Raw genomic sequence first — 23,803 nt, 5'->3', positions numbered from 1 at the left:
CTTTATGATATGATCTGTGTAGCACCAAGAATAACATTTTCTGAAATATCTCAATCTGTACTTCTACTACCTTCTACGGTTAGACTTCATTCCTTCATGCCTTGAAGGATGTTCAGTCTTCACTCGTCTTTCATTAGACAGGACTCTGAACTGTAAAAATTGCTGTCATATTATTAGTTACATTGTTCCCTATAGGAATTACTTGGTCTGACTCTCTGTCTATCTTATAAGGAGCTGGGATTTATCCTTGCCTATACCACAATTTTTACAACACTTACATACAATATTCTAATTTTCAGCCATTAATTTGAACTCAAGTGAACTAACTCATGACTGTCACCAAAAACCAAATATGCCACGAGTATTTTTTCTGAATTCTTGGGTTGAGCAAGGTAGTGAGAGAGGAGAAAATAGACACTGTAGAAAGAGGTACAGAACAGTGGGACATGGTTTTATTCACAGCACTATTTGGATACAGAGAGTACTCAAAAATAGAATCTTAGTTAGCAGATTCCAAAATGAAGCATACTCTAGGACAAATTCCAAGTTCAGTGTAAGAAGACATGGATTTGAGTAATTTTCTGAATACATTTACAAATCTGTCTCAGTTTGCTCACTGGAAAACAATGAGATTAAATTTGAGAAATTCAGAATCCTTTCTAGTCAACTATCTACAGAAATATTAGTGTACCTCCCCTTTACGGTATTCTGCTGACAATTTTTTAATTTTTTAAAAAAATTATAATTAAATAAAAATTGCAAATCTCATGACTCTTACATGAAAAATGGTAGTCAGTGGGACATGGGGTTTCATGACTACAGTGAGTAAATGGTGACTGTAAGTTTCTCACCAAGTATGTACCTATCTAGGTAAGATCTAAGACATCCTTAGAGAGAAACTGTAGCACGTGGTGGATGATGTGGACACTGGAGCCACACTGCTTCAGCTACAACTTCAGCTTCACTATTTTTATGAGATTTTTGGCCATTTACAATTCTTGGCCATTTACTAAAGCTCTCTGTCCCTTACTTTCATCAATTTAAAAATGGGGATCCCTGTCCTTACCTCGTAGAGTTGTTGTTTTATTAAAACAAATAAAGTGCCTAGAATAATGGCTGGCACCTGGGAAGGGCTCAATAAATGACAGCTATTATTAGTGATCCTGAATACTTCACCATGAACATAGGATCAGAACGAATCATGCAGATCTTTATCAACTTGAAAAGATTTATAGACATAGTCCAGTAGAAAAAGGATAAGATACCTATAATTCAAGAAAAGCTTTGTGGGGCACACAATAAAATTGTATGCCTTAGAAAATAATGATTTAGTTATATGAGTAGTAATTTTACCTGTGATGGAATTTATCTTGATGAGAAGCAACCAGATGAATAGAGAAAAAGTTGGAAGCACCATCAGAGAGACCTCAGAAAATGAAAAGAAGGCTAAACTCAGAAAACAGAGAAACTGTATTTAATAAATGAGTATTCACACACTATAAGAAGATTAATTAGATAAGTGAGGCCAGTATTCTTTTAAAATCTGCTTCAGAAAGATCCCTTTTAGTGAGGAAATACTGAAAGTGTTACCTCCTGTGGGTTCCTGGGGTGACTCAGGAAGTTTTTTGGGATAGACAAACACAGACAGGATCCCAGTTAAAAAAAGAAAACATTCAAAAAAAAAATTATTCCTGAAAGTCTCTAGATCTGACAGTTATGGACAAACTTAAATTACAGAGAACAATGGGACGAGTAGAGATACAAACCTAAACTTTCTTAGTATTCACTGCTGAGGAAAACTGCAGAATTACTAAGTCTCAAATGTAGACAGCATGATTCCATTTATAGAAATCTTGCAGTGGAAGAGGACGTGTGCAGAGAGAATTTGAGTTGTCTCTAGAAGACAGCTGTGATGAACATTCCACATGACTCATTCATATTACCACTTCCAGCTGATTCTAGATTTCTGGCATTGCTGAAGTTATAGACTGATAGAAACAAACCTGCTGAAAAGACAAGTGAATATTGTAGTCCATAGCCAATTCTGGTATTTTCTCACACCTTACTTTCTGCAAGGTTTAGTGACTTTTCCCTATTTCATCATCAGAACTAGATTTCAACAGGATAATTCTTTTGGCAATTTAAATGTTTACTTGTAAAAAATAGGGTCTGTAAACTATCCTCTAGAATTTAAGTAATTAAAAATGGAATACTTTAGAAACTGAAAGATAGCATTACTAGGTTTTCAATGTAAACTGCTAAGTTAACATTTTTCTAGAAAAAAAAGATTTAACATAGTTTCCTAAGAACATGACATTTTCAAAAGATAGAATGCCATAAAAACAAAACAAAAAAAAAACCTCTATAGTATTTATTTCACAGTCACAGTTTTATGAATCTATTTAAATGACAGTGGACTAGGTACTTTCCTGAGCATATATATTTATGAGTATGTTTGCTAGGATTATTTTTGGATTCATAAGTAAAAATCCACATAACAGGCATTGCTTCCTTCACACTCTAACACACTTGAAATGATCTGCAATTTGAAACTCTCTAATGAAATATAGCTGAAAGTGATTGTACACATTTATTAATAAATCACATAAAATATAACATCCCATAAATGAAGATTATAAATCCATTGGTTTATTGTACATGTAATATGGAACATGTTTTTATTATTTGGCAAAGAGAAAAGGAAAATATAAGCTATATATTAAAACCAACTATAAATTGTATATTCCAAAAAATTTTCATGTTTGCTAGCTTAACTTTCCCAATTAGAATACCTTCAATAAAATCATATGGTATTTAAGACATTAGCCACATTTCAACACATCACATGAATTTTCAATGAATATCTCTTGTCAGTGGTTTCAAATACTCACATCGTGGTCCAGAAAAGCAACGCTTCTTTCACTAAATGTTAATGTAGCTACCTCAGGCATGTATATGTGATCCTAAAACACATGGATGTGGATGGCTGATCCATGGATAGAAATAGTGCCTAGAGACTACAGTTTCCACAGTTACACACAGGCTTCTCATTATCTTAGTCATTAGAGCCGCTTGGCACCATCCAAAGCAGATGATTGAAATATGAAGAAGCTGAAACAATGTAGAAAAGTAGTTAAATATTCTTACCTGCTGGAAAAATTCTTCATAGAAAAACAAAGACACTGTCTTTTCATAACTATGCAAAAATTGACCTAATTAGTGGAAATTAACCTGGAAAATCCCCTAATTTGTAACACAAGTAAAACAAAAATTTACCAACATTAAAATTTGTTACGTGAAACTTATCTCAATTATGGCAAAGCAACCATAAGTACTTTGCTGTGATTGAGTATTTATGATAACATTCATCTGCCCAGGTATTACACTTTGTACCTAACAAGGACAATGCTGAAATTTAACTTCATGGAAATAATCAATGATAGAGCTTTCTTACAGGCAGAATCCAAACTATTCAGTCTTTCAGTCATTCAAGTATCATTCAAATCGCATACCCCTAAGTCCACATCTTTTCTAATCAAAAATGTCCCTATATCTCCCCCACCTCATCCTAGTAAATTTATAACTTCCACAAATTTTTATAAGAAATGGAGGATATGACAAGAAAATATCACACCTAGAGGACTTGATACCAACTGAAGACATACTCTACCTTGGGCAGAAATTTAACTCTTCAGATATCTCTTGGGTTATTCCATCAGGAAAATAATTATGTGTAGACACAATCTATGACTTTTACATCATCACTGTTTTAAATAAAAGAGACAGTAAGGTTATTATAGGTTAGTTAATTCAAATATTTGGAATAAATTCACATGAAGTAATATCTCTGAAAACTTTTATTCCCCTTAGAAAATCCCTAGAGGAAAAAGACTTGTGTCTCATCAAGGAAGAGTAGCTAAATGCCAAGTAAAGTGAAAAGCCTTTCATGTGCAAAGAAAAATTCTAAAGTAAATTGAATAATAAATTATCAGTGTCATATTATGAAATACTGAAGTAAGGCAAGTAATACTTCAGCCAGAATAAAGGGAGAAGCAGTCCCAAGTTCTCTTCCCTAAGCATTTTCACAGCAAGGAGGGCCTTACCCTTCCTGTTAGAAAGCCCAACCCAATGAGCCCTGAGCCTCAGAGGCACAGAGACTAAGAACAAAAGTTGACATTCTGATTCTTTGAAAGGTAGGTAATCACAGTTCTGCAGTTTTAAGTTAAAATACAGACTTTTGTTCAAGGCCTGAATCAATGTCAGATATAATTATAATAATCTGTAGTCCATTAATTCAATCCTTTAATTTTATTCTAGTATCAATTCAGTAACTGTTTCTTCAATAAAGAATTTTTTTTTGGCAATAGGGAGCAGTACTTAAGAGCTTCCACTGCTATATTCATTACTTGGCTTACCATTGGCTTCATTGAACACCTTCATCTCAGCATACGTTTAGTTAAATATCAGATCTTCTGGGACATAAGAGCCTTAGAGAAAGAGTCCCATAAATACTTATCTGAACCAGCTAAGGTCTTTATCATGTAACGAGCTCCACTAAAAGTTTGTCATCTTCAACTTATGTAATAAATGGATTAAATTAATTCACACCAAATGTAATACGTGTCACTTCAAAAATTAGAAGAGCATGTCCATAATCACAGTGCTCTCTTATTGGTAAGTGGTAAAAGATGCACAAACATATCTTTAATTATGAAGAGCTATCAGATATGATCAGAGATACTGTGGATTAAATTGTGACTCCAAGATGGAGAAATAATATAAAAATAAGCCATAATTCTCTATGCCCCTTCTAGCTGAATTCAAATACCTACTGGTGCTTTCCACTTTTCTAAATGACACAAAAATATTTGTTAGATCAGATGATGCCTACAACAGCCCAGAATCTGAATTAATTAGCTCCAATAATAAAAAATACATCAAAAATATCAACTAACATAGAAATTGCCAAAAAATCCCATAGTCAATAGTAATTCTCTGCAGTCCCTATCTATTACCAAATTAGAATGTTAAATATAGATACAATGTATATTTCTTTATAAAAGAAGAAATGCATATGTATTAGTCCATTCTCACATTGCTATAAGGAAATACTCGAGACTGGTAATTTATAAAGAAAAGAAGTTCAATTGAATCACAGTTCTGCATGGCCGGGGGGCCTCAGGTAACTTACATTCATGCCTCTTCACAGGGCAGGAGGAGAGAGAATTAGTGCCAGCAGAGGAAATGCCAGACACTTATAAAACCATCAGAACTCATGAGAACTTGCTCAAGATCATCAGAGCAGCATGTGGAAACTGCCCCCACGATTCAATTACCTCCCACCTGGTCCCTCCCAGGACACATAGGGATTATGGGGATTACAATTGAAAATGAGTTTTGGGTGGGGACATAGCCAAACCAATCAGCATGTTATGTAGTCCCAGCTATTTTTAAGACTGAGGTGGGAGAATCCCTGGACCCCAGGAGTTTGAGTCCAGCTTGGTCAAAATAGCAAGACCTTGTCTCAAAAAAGAGAAAGAAAGCTAGAGAGCAAAGAACCTCGCATTTGGAGTCTCCTTTCTCTAAAACTATGAAATAATTCTAAAAGCCATAAATGATAGCCTAAAAAGCTGCGGGAAAATTGCTGTAGATGCATTACCCTAAGTGAAAACATGTAAAAATTGAAGGTCTACCAAAGAAAAAAGTCCTTTGTAAACAACAAGGCTTTCATTTGAGACTGCAAGGGGATTTACTCTTGGAGTAGGAATGCACAGACATAGGTGCAGTCCTCAAAGGCACTGAAGTCCAGCTTGCATTATCTAATTTCTTGATTGATTTAAGACGATCTGGGATTATTTTACTTCTCCAATTCCAACTCTCAAGTAGAAACATAGGACATTCCCTGTTAAAAAAGATTCAAAAAAATTCTTGAATTGCCTTTTTTACATTCCATATGCAAAATTGGAAATCAAAAAAAGCAACAAAGTATAGAACACATGACCTGATTGACGGGAAGTGCAATAAAAACAAACATAGATGATCCAAATAATGAAAAATAAGCATTTTTAGATAAACTTAGTATGTACAAATATTAAAACACAAGAGAGATAATAAAATAAACCAAATAAATTGAAAACTAAAATATACAATGATGAATAAAAAACTCAATGATTGAATTTAACAGCAAATTAGAGACAAAAAATTAGAGAATTAGTAAATTGCAAGAAATACTAGGAGAAAATATGCAGACCAAATCAGAGAACAAAAAAAGCCAATGAAGAAAATAGAATAAAAGAGATGTAAAGGATGCAGTGCAAAACTCCGCCATACTTTAAATTACGATTTTAGAAAAAGAGAAAAAGAATAGCTGAAAATTCTCTAAAACTACTGAAAACATTGTTATGAATGTATAAGGTGTTAAAAGTTTCATGAAAATGAATTTTAAAAAATAATTTGTTTAAAAAGGATAAACAGAAAAGGGACAGCAGAATAAAAGCAAAATACAGACAAAAATTTTAAGAACATACTGAATTCAAGGAAATAATAATAAAGCCAGGTGCAGTACCTCATGCCTGTAATCCTAGTATATTGGGAGGCCGAGGCAGGTGGGTCATTTGAGGTCAGGAGTTTGAGACCAGCGTGACCAACATGGAGAAATCCCGTCTCTACTAAAAATACAAAATTAATTGAGTGTGGTGGCTGGTGCCTGTAATCCCAGCTACTTGGGAGGCTGATGCATGAGAATTGCTTGAACCTGGAGGCGGAGGTTGCAGTGAGCCAAGATGGCACCATTGCATTCCAGCCTGGAGGACAGATTCCATACCCTCTCTCAAAGAAAAAAGAAAAAAAAAAAAGAAAGAAAATAAAATAATATGATAACAGACAACTTCTTAAAAGAAGCAGTGAAAACCCCTCATGTTCTCACTCATAGGTGGCAATTGAACAATGAGAACACATGGACACAGGGTGCAGAACATCGCGCACTGGGGCCTGCCGGATGGTGGGGGGAGGGATAACATTAGGAGATACACCTAATGTAAATGACGAGTTAACGGGTGCAGCAAACCAACATGGCACATGTATACATATGTAACAAACCTGCACGTTGTGCACATGTACCCTAGAACTTAAAGTAAAATAATAAAAATAAAAGAAAACTAGAAGACTAAGGAAATACAACTTCACAGTGCTAAATGAATATTAATGTCAACATAGAATCCATTCAAAATCTCACAGAAGTCAATGTAAAATGCAAAGTTTTCTGATTTAAAAACGTACTTAAGAGATTCTAGAACCAGCCAAAAACCATAGAACAAGAGCTCTAAAAAAACTGATTTCAGGGAAGAAGAAAAAAGCTTTGAAATAGAAAAAAAGAAAATGCAAGAAAAAAGGAAAACTAATTGAAACAAGAAATACAGGAATAAATAAAATGAATATTAATCATATGTAACATTAATAAATACAAAACCAAGGGAATTAAATATATGTTGGATTTAAATCCAAATGCAATATATAATTGGTATTGAATAAAATACAACATATTCTATTATGAAATATTATTGCATTATATATACAAACACAAACGGCAAAATATACACATTTTTATTTATGTTGGATTTAAATCTAGCATAGAATTAATTTTTTAATCAGCAAATTTCTCCTATTTAAGAAATAGAACACAATGTTAAGACTCTTATAAGCGAAACATCTTAAATAACAGGATTAAAAGATAAAAATAAAATAATAGAATAAACTCATAAACTGACCAAAAGAACACTGTTTCTATGCTAATAGCAGACAACACTGGACTTCAAGGAAAGAAATATTGCCAGAAATAGACTTTTGTAATGGCAAAAGATCAGTAACATGAAGATAAAATTTTAAATTTTTGTGTACCTAAAAACACCACTTTTTAAGTTATTTTTTAATAATAGATTGAACTAAAAGAAGAAATAGGCAAATCAGCAATAATACAGGAAAATAATTAATAAATTTGACCCATTGACATAAGAGTCCACCACATCCAACAGCTGCAAAATACACATTCTTTTTAAGTGCATATGAAACATTTTCCAAAACCAATCATATGCTGGTTCATAAAGCAATTATCAATGGATTTCAAAATATTATAATAATAAAATATGTGACTGAACATCAAGAAAATCAGCTAGAAAATAAAAACCTAAATTAGCCAGACATTTTCTGTATATCTCAAAATTAAACAATCCAGTTCCAAATTATCCATTAGTAAAAATAAATCACAGAAGTTAGAAAATACTTTGAACCTAATGATAATGAAAACACAACATAGCAAAGCTTGTAAGACTCAGCTAAAATATTACTTGTATTTGCTAGAAAATAATAAAGACTGAAAATCAGAGCACTAAATATCTATTTAAGAAATCATTCCACTTAGCATAATGTCCTCTAGGTACGTTTGTGTTATTGCATATGACATAAAAACCTCACAGTGTACCCCACAAATACATACAATGACTGTTTGTCAATTAAAAACAAACAAACAAAAAAAAACAGAGAGGTTATTAAGACCTCCAGGTTAATTCATGTTGTCAAAAATGACAGAATGTTCTTTTGAAGGGTTGAATAATATTCTATTATGAAATATTATTGCATTATATATACAAACACAAAGGGCAAATGATACAAATTTTTATTTATGTTGGATGTAAAAGTACTGGTGATGTAAGGTACAGCATGAGGTCTGTAGTTAATAATACCATATTTTATGTACGTATATGTGTGTGTGTGTGTAGATAAGATAAATGATAGGTATGTAGGTAGATAGATAATATATATTAATTTATATATATATATATATATATATATATATAAATGGAATACTACTCAGCCATAAAATGGAATGAATTAACAGCATTTGATGTGGCCTGGGTGCGACTAGAGACTATTATTCTAGGTGAAGTAACTCAGGAATGGAAAACCAAACATTCTATGTTCTCACTGATATGTGAGAACTAAGCTATCAGGATGCAAAGGCATGAGAATAGTACAATGGACTTTGAGGACTTGGGGCGAAGAGAGGGAGGAGGGCAAGGAATAAAACACAACCAATATAGTTGTGTGGATAGTGTACAAAAATCTCACAAATCACCACTAAAGAAACTACTCACATAACCAAATACCACCTGTACCACCTATACCCCAATAACTTATGAAAAAATAAAAAATGAAATTATCCAGAAATTTCTGCATATTTGAAAATTAAATAAATTACTTTTTAACAAGCTTTTAGTAAAATAAATTAAAACGGAAATTAGAAATTTTTTTGAGCCTAATGTTTATAAAAATACAACCTACCAAAGCTCCTAAAAGTCAGCCAAAATCTTAGTTCTTAATTAGAAAATAATAAAGACTGTAAAACTAACACACTACATGTTCATTCAAGAACTCATTTCACATAGCAAAATGTGCTCCAGGTTCATCAATATTATTACAAGTGATCTCAAAACATCACATGGTAACCTATGCATACATAATATTATTATTCATTAATTAAACGTGAAATAAAATAATGAAGTTATTAAAGTCCTCCAGGTCCATAGACATGGTCAAAAATGGCAGGATCTTCCTCTTTTTTAAGGTTAAATAATGTTGGGTTATATATATATTTATTGCATAATACTGTATTACACATAGGACACAAATTGTGAGCTATACAGAATGAATACACTCTAGTAATCTAAGGTACAGAATGGACTATAATTAATAATATCATATTAGGCATATAGATACATATATATCATTCCACACTGGATATGTATTGTCTTTACCAATTCATCTTTGATGAACTTTTGTTTTCATATTTTGACTACTATGAATGATGTTCCACTATACATGGAAGTGCAGGCATTCAAGATATTAATTTCATTTCCTTTACATATATTACAAGAAGTCATATTGCTAGATGATATTTTTAATTATAATTCTATGAGGAACCTCCATAGAGTTCCCTATAATGGCCACAGCAATTTACATTTCCAACAATACTGCACAAGAGTTCTTTTTTCTACTGAAACATAAATGCCACATGATTCACTTATGAGTGCAATCTAAAAAAAGTCAAACTCATGAAAGACAGAGACTAGAATGGTGGTTTCCAGGGACTGGGTCTGAAGAAAATGAGGTGCTGGCCAAAGGTTACAAAGTTTCAGTTATGCAGTATGAATAAATTCTGAAGAGCTCAGGTACAGCGTGTTGATCATAATTAGTAATACATATTGGATACATGAAATTTGCTAAGAGAATATACCTTAAATTCTCTTATCATAAATAAAGGTAACTGTGAGATAATGGATATATTAACTAGCTACATAGTGGTAATCACTTCACAATGTATACATATATCAAACATCATATTGTACACTTTAAGTGCATAAAATATTTGTGAAGTATACCACAGTAACACTAAAATCAACAAAACAAACTATGCTTGAAAGAAAACAACAAAAGACTTTACCAATCTGCTTGCTATGGCAAAAGCAGGTGAAACTGGACAAATGCTGCACAGTACTCTCCCTGGAAGGTGGTACTGAAGCAATGAAGTAAAGGAAAAGCATCCCGGTGAGCAGTATTTTGAGGATTATGTTAGGTTTTCCATTTCATGTGGAAAGAGAAATGGCCTGAGTTATGGGTCCACAAAGATTCAGAAACGTGGCTAACGGATTTGATAAGATATTGAGGAAATTGAAATTTAAAACTGGAAAAAAGATTACAAAGCAGTTGGAGTGGTATGGATATCCCAGACTGAGCACAAATGCAACAGTTAGTTTCCACTTAAATGCCTGTCAAAGAAAATCTGCTGCAGAGGAGGCTTGCAGAAATCTGGTCAGCAACATGAACTATATTTTGGATGTCAGTCAGGCTTTTATTTTTTTTCTAGTCACCTTTGTAGTCACTGTGGCAGAGACAAATACTTTACAAGGGCTCAAAGAATAAAATCTGCCCTTCACCATGGCTCCTCTAGCTACTGTCAGTGCTCAAGGTCCAAAATGCCATCAGCAATGTCCATCATTGACTCCCTAATGTGGCACAAATAGCTAGGGAAACCAGCCAACATCCCTCTGCCAGCTTACTTCATTGCAAATCTCAATGTGGTGAAGACAGCACCTGGACATTATATTATATATTCTGGTTATATGATTGTCCCAGTACTTTAGTCTTATTTATTATTCATGGGAAAGGATCCATTGCCATGCTATCATAATCATTGTCATTTCTGACCAGGGGATAGCTTTTCTAATGAATAAAGTACAGCAAATCACTCACCACCATAGAATTCAGCGGTATCAGCAAATTTCCCATCACCTGGAAGCTGTTGTCTAGAAAGAACATTGGAATGGCCTCCTAAAGGGTGAGTCATGGTGACACCTGAACATACCACCCTAAACACTTGGAATGCTTTCTTCTATATGTTTGACATACAGTGAGTGCTCAGTAATTTTAGTCAACATAAACCTTGTGCCACATATATTGATGACAGATTATCTTCACACTGATAAACATTCCCCATGCAGCCTAATCAATGTCCTTCTCCATTTCAATATACACAAGATCCAATTCTACATGTTCCTATGATTATTGTCATTTACATTATCTAGATTTGTAATTTTTAACAAAATTAATTATTTTCTTCTAGAAAAGGATCATATTTCCTGCTTGTGCTGTAAGTTTACCTGAACCTAAATATTAACCTGGATGCAAAGAGAGACTGCTCTGAGAAAGGGCATAAGACCTTTATTGAGGTGGATTTCTGCAATGTTTAATACACTGAAGGGGCTATCATCTGAATGCTGTCTACTAACAGAACACCCAACAACTGGAAAAATAAATTCTTCTTTCCTAAATGAAGGGCAAGGCAGAGCCTCTTCATATAGACCATAATATAGCCCTTATGCCACTTGAATTTATATATTCTTATACATTATCAGAAGAGCTCCTTTAGGATTCTCTTACTTGAGGGGAGCGAGAAGAGAAAGGTTCCATGACAAACTATGTCTCTTGCAACTGCAGCTGATCTCAGAGATGCAACTGCTGTTTACCAACTTATTCCTTATCAATTTTTTCCCATTTCACCTTCCGCTAGCATCTCTGCAGATCTCATAACTTATTGAATGGGATAGTCCAGACTTTCATCCTCAAAATGTCTCATCCCTGTTCATTATACCCATTCAGGAAAGGACTCCTGCACTTTCTCATTTATTATCACTATCGGAAAAGGAAATGTCAAGATGTGCTCAAGTAAGTCAACTAGAAAGAAAAAAGTATTATTTCTTGCAACCATTGTGTTATAACTTCTCCATTCCACATCACAATCAGGTCAATTATCTCTGCCACAGTTGTGAGAAGAGCGCTCTCTAAATCAATACAGATAGCCATCCTTCTTGTGATAGGAGAGCCAGATTTAATCCAATATTGTGACTCATGGGACAAAATAAACAAAGAAAAGTGTTCTTTAAAAACATAATTGGTCCATTTTATCAACTCACCTTGAATATTTTCACAATATTGCGAAGTGCGATTATGCTAACCAATCAATATTGTTATATTTCAAAAAAGTTTGAATTCAGTATTCTATCATTTGAATCAAAAACATGCTAACCGAAACAGCTGCATTTTAAATGTGTTTATGGAATGGTTTTAATTTACAAGTACTTTCATGTACTTATCTTTATATTTCAAACAGCACCATATTATTTTAATTGTTATAAAATTGTAACCTGTCTTATTCAGAATGATTCATTAGTCTTTCAAAATTTTAATTACAAATCTTATATCTTTGGGCTTCCAGATCAACTTTTAGGATTAAAAGAATATCCAGAATAGTTTGCTTTTGTGGACAGAAATGCAACATATGATTTCCGTTTTCCCCAAAGATATATTCTTAGCATAATGCCATAATTTGGTGAAACGAAACTTAGACATGAACATAACTGAAATAAATTAATTCATTACTATGATAATATTGTAGTAGTTTCTTCCTCAGAATAAGCAATGTGGAAAAGTGTGGAGACTACAGTAAATATTAGTATTCAAATGTGATTGATCAGTCTAGTCAACAAACAGAGCATAGACTAATCATGCAAGATTCTGGGAACAGCATAGTTCGTGACCATCAGAGACATTTCACAGACCTTAGCAATTATACCACTAGATCTCCAACATACAGTGGTAAGAAATAAATGACAAGGGCTCTGGAAGTCTCATAATGGGAAGTTACTCATACAATGCCATTAGACCCAAGAACCTTAATGCACAGTCATTTTTAGAATTTTATATATATATCTATGAACATATGCAGACTGGAGACTCTAGCAGAAAGCTACTCCTGCCACCCTGTGATGATTATTGGGATCTGGGGTTCAATAATTCCTGACAGAGTGTCCAGAGGAAGCCCATTGGAAAGGCAACTACTGATAAGTTATTGAGATTTCAGAGAGACACAACCTAATGTCATTAAGGGCATAGTGTAACAAAATATCTTAATAAAATGGAAATAGTATGTATAGAAACATATTTCGGAGGCAGCTCATATTCATAAGCATAACTTTCAGAATAAAAGGAACCTTTCACAGAGGTTTCCACTCCTATTGCTCAGTGGTATGAATGCAATTATACATTTCCAGTTTCAAAGATATGTGTGAGTATGGTGCTTATATATTCTACAAAGTCTTCAAGTAAATCACACTGAAGAAAGCACCATCGCCTTCCCTTGTGAACAGAAGCACCTATTTTAATTGCCTAGACCTCTCTTTCCCCATTGCATGCTGGGCATGTGGAAGAAATTCCCTGTCTCGATAGATCTGTAAATACAGAAAAACCATAATTTAAAAAGTGCACAATAGAAACTCTACCCATGGAACCCATCCACGCTCATTCTAGATATAGAATTTGAGATCTTGAACATTCAAACAGATGCCATGATGAGATAACATCTCTTTGAGAAGGGAGATTCTAAATCCTGCCTTCCCAACCTAGTATACCTGAATTGTCCTTAGATGTCTAACAGTATCACAGCAAATATGTCATTTACTTATACCTCTACTAAAAGAAAAGGAACCCCCGTATCCATTTTGTTTTTTTTGAGATGGTGTCTCACTCTGTCACCCAGGCTAGAGTGCCATGGCATGATCTCGGCTCACTGCAACCTCCACCTCCTGGGTTCAAGTGACTCTACTCTCTAGCCTCATGAGTAGCTGGGACTACAGGCACGTGCCACCACGCCCAGCTAATTTTTGTATTTTTTAGTAGAAATGGTGTTTCACCATATTGGAGAGGGTGGTCTCAAACTCCTGCCCTCATGATCCACCTGCTTCGGCCTCTCAAAGTACTAGGATTACAGGTGTGAGCCACTGCACCCAGCCACAACACCCTTATTCTTACTATAGTTAAGTTTTTACACCAGAGTTTTTTCACAGCAATTCTCACCTCTAAATTTCTCAGTGTGTATATTAATGGATTCAACATGGGTGTGATAATTGTATAAAACACAGTCATGAATTTATCAATAGGAAAGTTTGAATCAGGTCTAACATAGATGAAAATACAGGGATCAAAAAAGGGGACACAACAGTAATGTTGGAGCTGCAGGTAGACAGGGCTTTATGCTCGCCTTCCTGACTATAACTTTTAAGGGAGTTTAGGATGACTCCATAGGAGATTAGTAGAAGGATGAAGATGACCATACAGACTGCTCCACCATTGGCAATCACAGTGAGGCCTATAAAGTAAGTGTCAGTACACACCAGTTCCAATAATGGGTACATGTCGCAAAGTGGTCAATGACATTGGGGCCACAGAAAGGGAGACTGTACACAACAACAATTTGAAACATAGAATGCAAAAACTTTCAGTCACAGCCACCATGAACAGGAGGATGCAAACCTGCCAGTTCATGATGGTCAAATAGTGCAGTAGCTTACAGATGTCCACATAGTGATCACAGGCCATACCCACCAAAAGAAAGACCTCAATACCACCAAATGGGTAGTTTATAAATAGCTGGCCCATGCAAGCCAGGAAAGAAACAGTCTTTTTTATCACAGAGTAAGTCTATCATCAACTTAGGGGAAAAGGAAATGGAATATATAGCATCAATAAATGACAGGCAGGCAAGGAAGAAGGACACTGGGGAGTCCAAGGAGGGGATGGCAATAATGGTCACCACAATGAGCAGGTTGCCCATCATAGTCACATTGTATGTGAGTAAAAACATTACAAATAATGCTTTTTGCACATCAGGATCCTTAGAGAGGCCTGGGAGGACAAATTCTGTAACATTATTACTTGTTCCCATTTACTCTTCTCTAAGGCTCGTAATAGAGTTGAGAGCTCAGGAGGGCAGAACCTTTAATGAAATAGTGAACAGGAACATGAATGCATCCATAATGTCACAGAACACACTTTCATCATTGTATCCTCAATAGTTATTTACACACATGATCAACATTGTGTAAGTCTCTATTGAGTTCCTCATCTCCTCAAAGATTTAATTTTAGCCTGTAGGTGACAGCTTCAGACTCTAAGTTTTAGTGAATATTCTGTACAGAAGAAGAGTTAGAAGCCCAACAGCCATTCATATCTTTCATACCTCTTTATTTAAAATGTATTTCTTGGCATGACTGTTAGCTATGGTGAATAGGCAACAGAGTTTTGGTCTCAAGAAACTTACTTTATGGTGGTGTTCATAAACTCTAAATAAGTAAATTGGCATAGATTCAGTCCTTTGTGTTTGTAGTTTTGTGGTATTTTTACTTTATGATTGGTGTAGCATCAAAAACAACATCCTCTAAAATATATCACTCAGGACTATGGAATTCCACTATGAGACAATGGGCCTTCATGCCTTGAATGATGTTCAGTTTTTATGAATATCTCATTAAACATCAAGAGAATGGACATTAACCTGTATAAATAGTAAAATATTATTTATCACATTATTTCCTGTAGCAATTACTTAGTCTGACTGTCTTTTCACCTTATAAGGAGCTATAAGTCTCTAGATCATATCCTTGCCTGTTTCATAATTTTTATCACACTTACAACAATATCCTGATTTTCAGCATCTAATTTTGAACTTGAGTGAACTAGATCATGATTATCATCAACTGCCTCTTTAGCAGTGAGTATTTTTTTCTGAATTCTCGGGGTAAACAAGATAGTGAGAGAGGAGAAAAGAGACACTGTACAAAGAGGCACAGAACAGGGGACATGGTTTTATTTATAACACTATTTAAATACTTAGAGCACTCAAAAATAGAACCTTATTGTCCAGATTCCCAAAAAAAGCATACTAGAAGACAAATTCCAAATTCAATATAAGATGGATGAATTTCAGTCATTTTCTGAATGCATTTAAAAATCTGTTAGTGTTTTCTTACTGAAAAACGGTATGATTAATTTAGATAAACTGAGAATCCTTTATAGTCAATCATCTATTAAACTATTAGTGCACCTCTCCCTTATTCTATTCTGCTGACTTTTTTCATTTTTCATATATTTATAATTAAATAGCAATTTCCAAGCTCATGACTGTTACATGAATAATGGTAGTCAGTGCTAGATGTGTCATGATTAGTGTGGGTAAATAATGACTACAAATTTTTCACTCAATATGTGTCTATTTAAGATTCAAGGCATCCATGGAGAGAAAGCGTAGCATGTGGTGAATAATGTGGACATTGGAGCCACACACCTCTGCTATAACCCCAGCTTCACCACTTACTGTGTGACTTTGGGCCACTTACCAAACTTCTTTATGCCTCACTATGATTTAAGACCTCTTAGGGTTGTTTTATTACAACAAAGTAAACTGCCTAGAACACTCACTGGCACCTCGTAAAGGCTCATAAATGGTACTATTACTCGTATTCCTGACTGCTTCACTGTGAAGACTGGATCAGAACTCATTATCGGGATATCTGTCAATTTGAAAAGATTTATAGACATAGTCCAGGGAAAAAACCAAAAGACACCTGTAATTCAGGAAAGGCTTTTGGGGAACACAACACAATTGTTATGTCTTAGGAACTATCTATTTAATTATGCATGAGTAGTGAGTTTATCTTAATGAAACATATCTTGACAAGATCAGGCAGAATTACAGTAGAAAAGTAGGACCCCTCATCAGAGGTAGAGCTGTATGGTAAAAATGAAAGAAAAAGGGGTTAAATATGAAAACAGATAGTATGATGCCTCCAGCTTTGTTCTTTTGGCTTAGGATTGACTTGGCGATGCAGGCTGTTTTTTGGTTCCATATGAACTTTAAAGTAGTTTTTCCAATTCTGTGAAGAAAGTCATTGGTACCTTGATGGGGATGGCATTGAATCTGTAAATTACCTTGGGCAGTATGGCCATTTTCACGATATTGATTCTTCCTACCCATGAGCATGGAATATTCTTCCATTTGTTTGTATCCTCTTTTATTTCCTTGAGCAGTGGTTTGTAGGTCTCCTTGAAGAGGTCCTTCACATCCCTTGTAAGTTGTATTCCTAGGTATATTATTCTCTTTGAAGCAGTTGTGAATGGGAGTTCACTCATGATTTGGCTCTCTGTTTGTCTGTTGTTGGTGTATAAGAATGCTTGTGATTTGTATACATTGATTTTGTATCCTGAGACTTTGCTGAAGTTGCTGATCAGCTTAAGGAGATTTTGGGCTGAGACAATGGGGTTTTCTAGATATACAATCATGTCATCTGCAAACAGGGACAATTAGACTTCCTCTTTTCCTAATCGAATACCCTTTGTTTCCTTCTCCTGCCTAATTGCCCTGGCCAGAACTTCCAACGCTATATTTAATAGGAGTGGTGAGAGAGGGCATCCCTGTCTTGTGTCCGTTTTCAAAGGGAATGCTTCCAGTTTTTGTCCATTCAGTATGATATTGGCTGTGGTTTGTCATAGATAACTCTTATTATTTTGATATATGTCCCATCAATACCTAATTTAGTGAGAGTTTTTAGCATGAAGTGTTGTTGAATTTTGTCAAAGGTCTTTTCTGCATCTATTGAGATAATCATGTGGTTTTTGTCTTTGGTTCTGTTTATATGCTGGAGGCATCACACTACCTGACTTCAAACTATACTACAAGGCTACAGTAACCAAAACAGCATGGTACTGGTACCAGAACAGAGATATATATCAATGGAACAGAACAGAGCCCTCAGAAATAACGCCGCATATCTACAACTATCTGATCTTTGACAAACCTGAAAAAAACAAGCAATGGGGAAAGGATTCCCTATTTAATAAATGGTGCTGGGAAAACAGGCTAGCCATATGTAGAAAGCTGAAACTGGATCCCTTCCTTACGCCTTATACAAAAATCAATTCAAGATGGATTAAAGACTTGAACGTTAGACCTAAAAGCATAAAAACCCTAGAAGAAAACCTAGGCATTACCATTCAGGACATAGGCATGGGCAAGGACTTCATGTCTAAAACACCAAAAGCAATGGCAACAAAAGCCAAAATTGACAAATGGGATCTAATTAAACTCAAGAGCTTCTGCACAGCAAAAGAAACTACCATCAGAGTGAACAGGCAACCTACAAAATGGGAGAAAATTTTCACAACCTACTCATCTGACAAAGGGCTAACATCCAGAATCTACAATGAACTCAAATAAATTTACAAGAAAAAAACAAACAACCTCATCAAAAAGTGGGTGAAGCACATGAACAGACACTTCTCATAAGAAGACATTTATGCAGCCAAAAAACACATGAAAAAATGTTCACCATCACTGACCATCAGAGAAATGCAAATCAAAACCACAATGAGATACCATCTCACACCAGTTAGAATGGCAATCATTAAAAAGTCAGGAAACAACAGGTGCTGGAGAGGATGTGGAGAAATAGGAACAATTTTACACTGTTGGTGGGACTGTAAACTAGTTTAACCCTTGTGGAAGTCAGTGTGGCGATTCCTCAGGGATCTAGGACTGGAAATACCATTTGACCCAGCCATCCCATTACTGGGTATATACCCAAAGGACTATAAATCATGCTGCTATAAAGACACATGCACACGTATATTTATTGCAGCATTTTTCACAATAGCATAGACTTGGGACCAACCCAAATGTCCAACAATGATAGACTGGATTAAGAAAATGTGGCACATATACACCATGGAATACTATGCAGCCATAAAAAATGATGAGTTCATGTCATTTGTAGGGATGTGGAGGAAATTGGAAATCATCATTCTCAGTAAACTATCACAAGAACAAAAAACCAAACACCACATATTCTCACTCATAGGTGGGAATTGAGCAATGAGAACACATGGACACAGGAAGGGGAACATCACACTCTGGGGACTGTTGTGGGGTGGGGGGAGGAGGAGGGATAGCATTGGGAGATATACCTAATGCTAGATGATGAATTAGTTGGTGCAGCACACCAGCATGGCACATGTATACATATGTACTAACCTGCACATTTTGCACATATACTCTAAAACTTAAATATAATAATAATAAGAAGAAAACAGAATAATTATAATAAATAAATTAATATGAACAGGAGATAGCATTAATAATAATGTGATAATTGAGGCAAATATTCTTCAAAAAATTTTCTTCAGAAAGATTTTTTTCATAAGGAAATAATGGAAGCACAGCCTCCTGTGGGTCCCTGGGGAGAGTCAAGAGGCTTCTTGGGGTAGCCAAAAAACACAGCCCAGATCCTAGTAAACAAACAAAAAAAAATGAAAGAAAGAAAAAGAAAGAAAAGAAGAAAGGAAAAAAAAAGAAAGAGAAGAAAAAAGAAAACTCAGAAGAAAAGCAAAACACATAGATTTCTCAAAGTCTCTAGATCTGATGGTAAAGGACAAACTTAAATGACAGACAACAATGGGAAAAGTAGAGATACAAACCCAAACTTTCTGATAATTCACTGGTAGGAAAACTGAAGAATTACTACACCTCAAATGTAGATAAAATGATTCCATTTACATAGATCTGGCAGTGGAGGAGGATGTGTGCAGAGAGAGTTTGAGCCTCCTCTAAACACCAACTGCGCTGAACATTCCACATGTCTCCTTCACATTACCACTTCCAGCTGATTCCACAGTTCTATCATATTGAAGCTATAGACCGATAGAGACACACCTGCTAAGAAACACAGGTGTATAATGTAGTTATAGCCATTCTATTATTTTTTACAACACCTTACTTCCTGCAAGGCTTAGGGCCTTTTTCTCCATTTCATTGTCAAAACTAGATTTCAAAATGATAATTCTATTTTGCAATTTAATGTTTAATTGTAAAAAATAGAGCATGTAAACTACACTTTATATTTAAAAAAATTTAAAACATAATACTTTAAATAATTTAAAATATGGTACTTTAAATACTGAAACATAGCATTATTAGGCTTTCAATGTAGACTTCTAAGTTAACATTTTTCTGGAAAAAAAGACAATATACTTTCCTGAGAACATGACATTTTCAAAAGATAAAATTCCATAATAACAAAAAATCATATATTTCACAGTCACAGTTTTATAAAACTATTTATTTTTTATTTTTTTATTATACCTTAAGTTTTAGGGTACATGTGCACAACGTGCAGGTTTGTTACATATGTATACATGTGCCATGTTGGTGTGCTGCACCCAGTAACTCGTCATTTAACATTAGATATATCTCCTAATGCTATCCCTCCAGACTCCCCCCACCCCACAACAGGCCCCGGTGTGTGATGCTCCCCTTCCTGTGTCCATGTGTTCCCATTGTTCAATTCCCACCTATGAGTGAGAACATGCAGTGTTTGTTTTTTTGTCCTTGTGATAGTTTGCTGAGAATTATTGTTTCCAGCTTCATCCATGTCCCTACAAAGGATATGAACTCATCATTTTTTATGGCTGCAGAGTATTCCATGGTGTATATGTGCCACATGTTCTTAATCCAGTCTATCATTGTTGGACATTTGGGTTGGTTCCAAGTCTTTGCTATTGTGAATAGTGCCACGATAAACATACAAGTGCATGTGTCTTTATAACAGCATGTTTTATAATCCTTTGGGTATATATCCAGTAATGGGATGGCTAGGTCAAATGGTATTTCTAGTTCTAGATCCCTGAGGAATCACCACACTGACTTCCACAATGGTTGAACTAGTTCACAGTCCCACCAACAGTGTAAAAGTGTTCCTATTTCTCCACATCCTCTCCAGCACCTGTTGTTTCCTGACTTTTTAATGATCGCCATTCTAACTGGTGTGAGATGGTATCTCATTGTGGTTTTGATTTGCATTTCTCTGATGGCCAGTGATGATGAGCATTTTTTCATGTGTCTTTTGGCTGCATAAATGTCTTGTTTTGAGAAGTGTCTGTTCATATCCTTTGCCCACTTTTTGATTGGGTTGTGTTTTTTTCTTGTAAATTTGTTTGAGTTCACTGTAGATTCTGGATATTAGCCCTCTGTCAAATGACAGTAGACTAGGTACCTTCCAGGGCACACGTATCTACTAGCATGTTTGCTGGGATAATCTTTAGATTCATAAGTAAAAACCCATATAATGCTTCTAAAACATAACATGCATTTGTTCCTTTGCACTCTAAGACACTTGACATGAACCAGAATTTTAAATTCTCTAATCATATATATCTAAAAGTAATTGTACATCTTTATTAATACATCATGTAAAACAACTTTAGACTGGTTTATTTATTATACATGTAATATGGAACATATGTCTCTTCTTATTTGGAAAATGGAAAAATACAACCAATTAGGCTGTATTTTAAAACCAAGTATACATTGTATAGTCTGGTAAATTTTCATATCTGCTAGCTTAATTTTTCCAATTAGAATTTATCTAATAAAGCCGTGGGTTTTTAAGACACTAGCTATATTTCAACATATTACAAGAATTTTCAATGCATATCTCTTGTCAATGGTTTCAAACACTCACTTCTTGGTCCAGAAAAACAATGTTTCCTTCACTGAGGATTGCTGTAGATACCTCATGCATCTATGTGTTATCATAAAACACAAGAATATACATGGCTGATCCATGTATGTAGAATTAATTCGTAGTGGCTACAGTTTCCATAGTTTCACCCTGGCTTCTCATTATCTCAGTCTTTAGAGAAATATGGCACCAAAGCAGATGACCAAAATATAAAAAATGCCTTAACAGAATGTTAATATTTACTGTAAAAAGGTAATCTAACATTCTCACCTGCTGGAAAATTTTTTCAGATAAAAACAAGCAGACTACCTCTGCATGACTATTTAAAAGTTGACCTAATTAGTGAAAATTAACCTGGACAAGACCCTTATTATGGGACACAAGTATCAACACTAAAATTTTTTACTTGAAAGTTTTCTAAATTTTGCTAAACCATAAGTCCTTTTCTGTGATTGAGGATTTATGATAATATTTATGTGCCCAGCTATTAAGCTTTTTACCTAACAAGGACAATGCTGAGATTTAACGTCATGGAGAATTCCGTGACAGAGCTTGCCGACAGGCAGAAGCCAAACTCTTCAGTCTTTCAGTCATTCAACTGGCATATCCCTAAGGCCACTTCTTTCCTAAGTAAAAGCATGTCTCTATATCTCCCCAATCTCATCCCAGGAAATTGAGCCCTTTCACTCATTTTTACAAGCAATGGTGGATATGAGAAGAAAACATTGCACCTAGCAGATCAGATACCAACTGAAGACATACTCTACCTTGGGCAGAAATTTATCTTTTATGATATGTACTGGGTTGTTCTATCAGGAATATAATTCTTCCATTTGATGTCTGTAGACACAGTCTATGACTTTCACATCAACAAATTTTAGAAAGAGACAATAAGATCATTATAGATTAGTTAATTAGAATATTTGGAACAAATTCAAATGAAGTAACCTCTCTGTAACCTTTTTCCTTAGAAAATCCCTAGAGGAAAAAGACTTGGCTCTTGCTAAGGAAAAGTAGCTAAGTGACAAATAATGTGAAATGCCTGTAATATGAAAAGAAAAATTCTAAAGTAAATTGAATAATAAATTATGAGTTTTATGTTATAAAATGTATAGGTAAGAAAAGTAATATTTCAGCCAGAATGAAAGAGAACTAGCCCCAGATTATCTTCTTTAAAAGTATTCCTGGTAAGGAGGGCCTTATCCTTCCTGTTAGAAAGTCAGTGTCCAAGAAGCCCTGAGGCTCAGAGGCAGAGAACCTAAGAATGTAAGTTGATATTTTGATTATGGAAAAAATAGGTAATCGTAGTGCTGCAGTTTTAGGTTAGAGTACTGGCTTTTGATCAAGACCTGTATCTATGTCAGATATAATGATAATGATCTGTAGTCCGTTGATATGTTTTGGCTGTGTCCCCAACCAAATTTCAACCAGAATTGTATCTTCCTCATTTTTCTCTTTCCACCACCATGTAAGAAGTGCATTTTCACCTCCCACCATGATTCTGAGGCCTCCCCAGCCATGTGGAACTGAAAGTCCAATTAAACCTCTTTTTCTACCCAGTCTTGGGTATGTCTTTATCAGCAGTGTGAAAACGGACTAAAACATCCATTAATTTAATTTTTTAATTTTATTCATATATCAATTCAATAACTTTCTACAATAAAGAAATTTTGATTTTCAACAAATGAGTAGTGTTTAAGGGCTTCCATTGTTATTTCTGTGACTTGGCGCACCATTGGCTCCATTGAACACCTTCATCTCATCATACATTTAGTTAAATATTGGATCTTTGTGTCATAACAGACTCAGATAAAGAGTCTCATAAATATTTCTGTGAAGTAGCAAAG

General features: G+C 34.8%; 1 pseudogene; it reads right to left on the bottom strand.

The window, feature by feature from the left end:
* Nucleotides 1-11,208: 11,208 nt before the first annotated feature.
* Nucleotides 11,209-15,331, bottom strand: LOC100992150 (olfactory receptor 4A5-like; annotated as a pseudogene).
* Between the last annotated feature and the right edge of the window lie 8,472 nt (nt 15,332-23,803).

The sequence above is a fragment of the Pan paniscus genome, chromosome 9 (genome assembly GCF_029289425.2).
Source record: "Pan paniscus chromosome 9, NHGRI_mPanPan1-v2.0_pri, whole genome shotgun sequence".
Lineage (NCBI taxonomy): Eukaryota > Metazoa > Chordata > Mammalia > Primates > Hominidae > Pan > Pan paniscus.
Note: the sequence above shows the minus strand (reverse complement) of the source record. Positions and strands in the feature narration are given on the sequence as shown.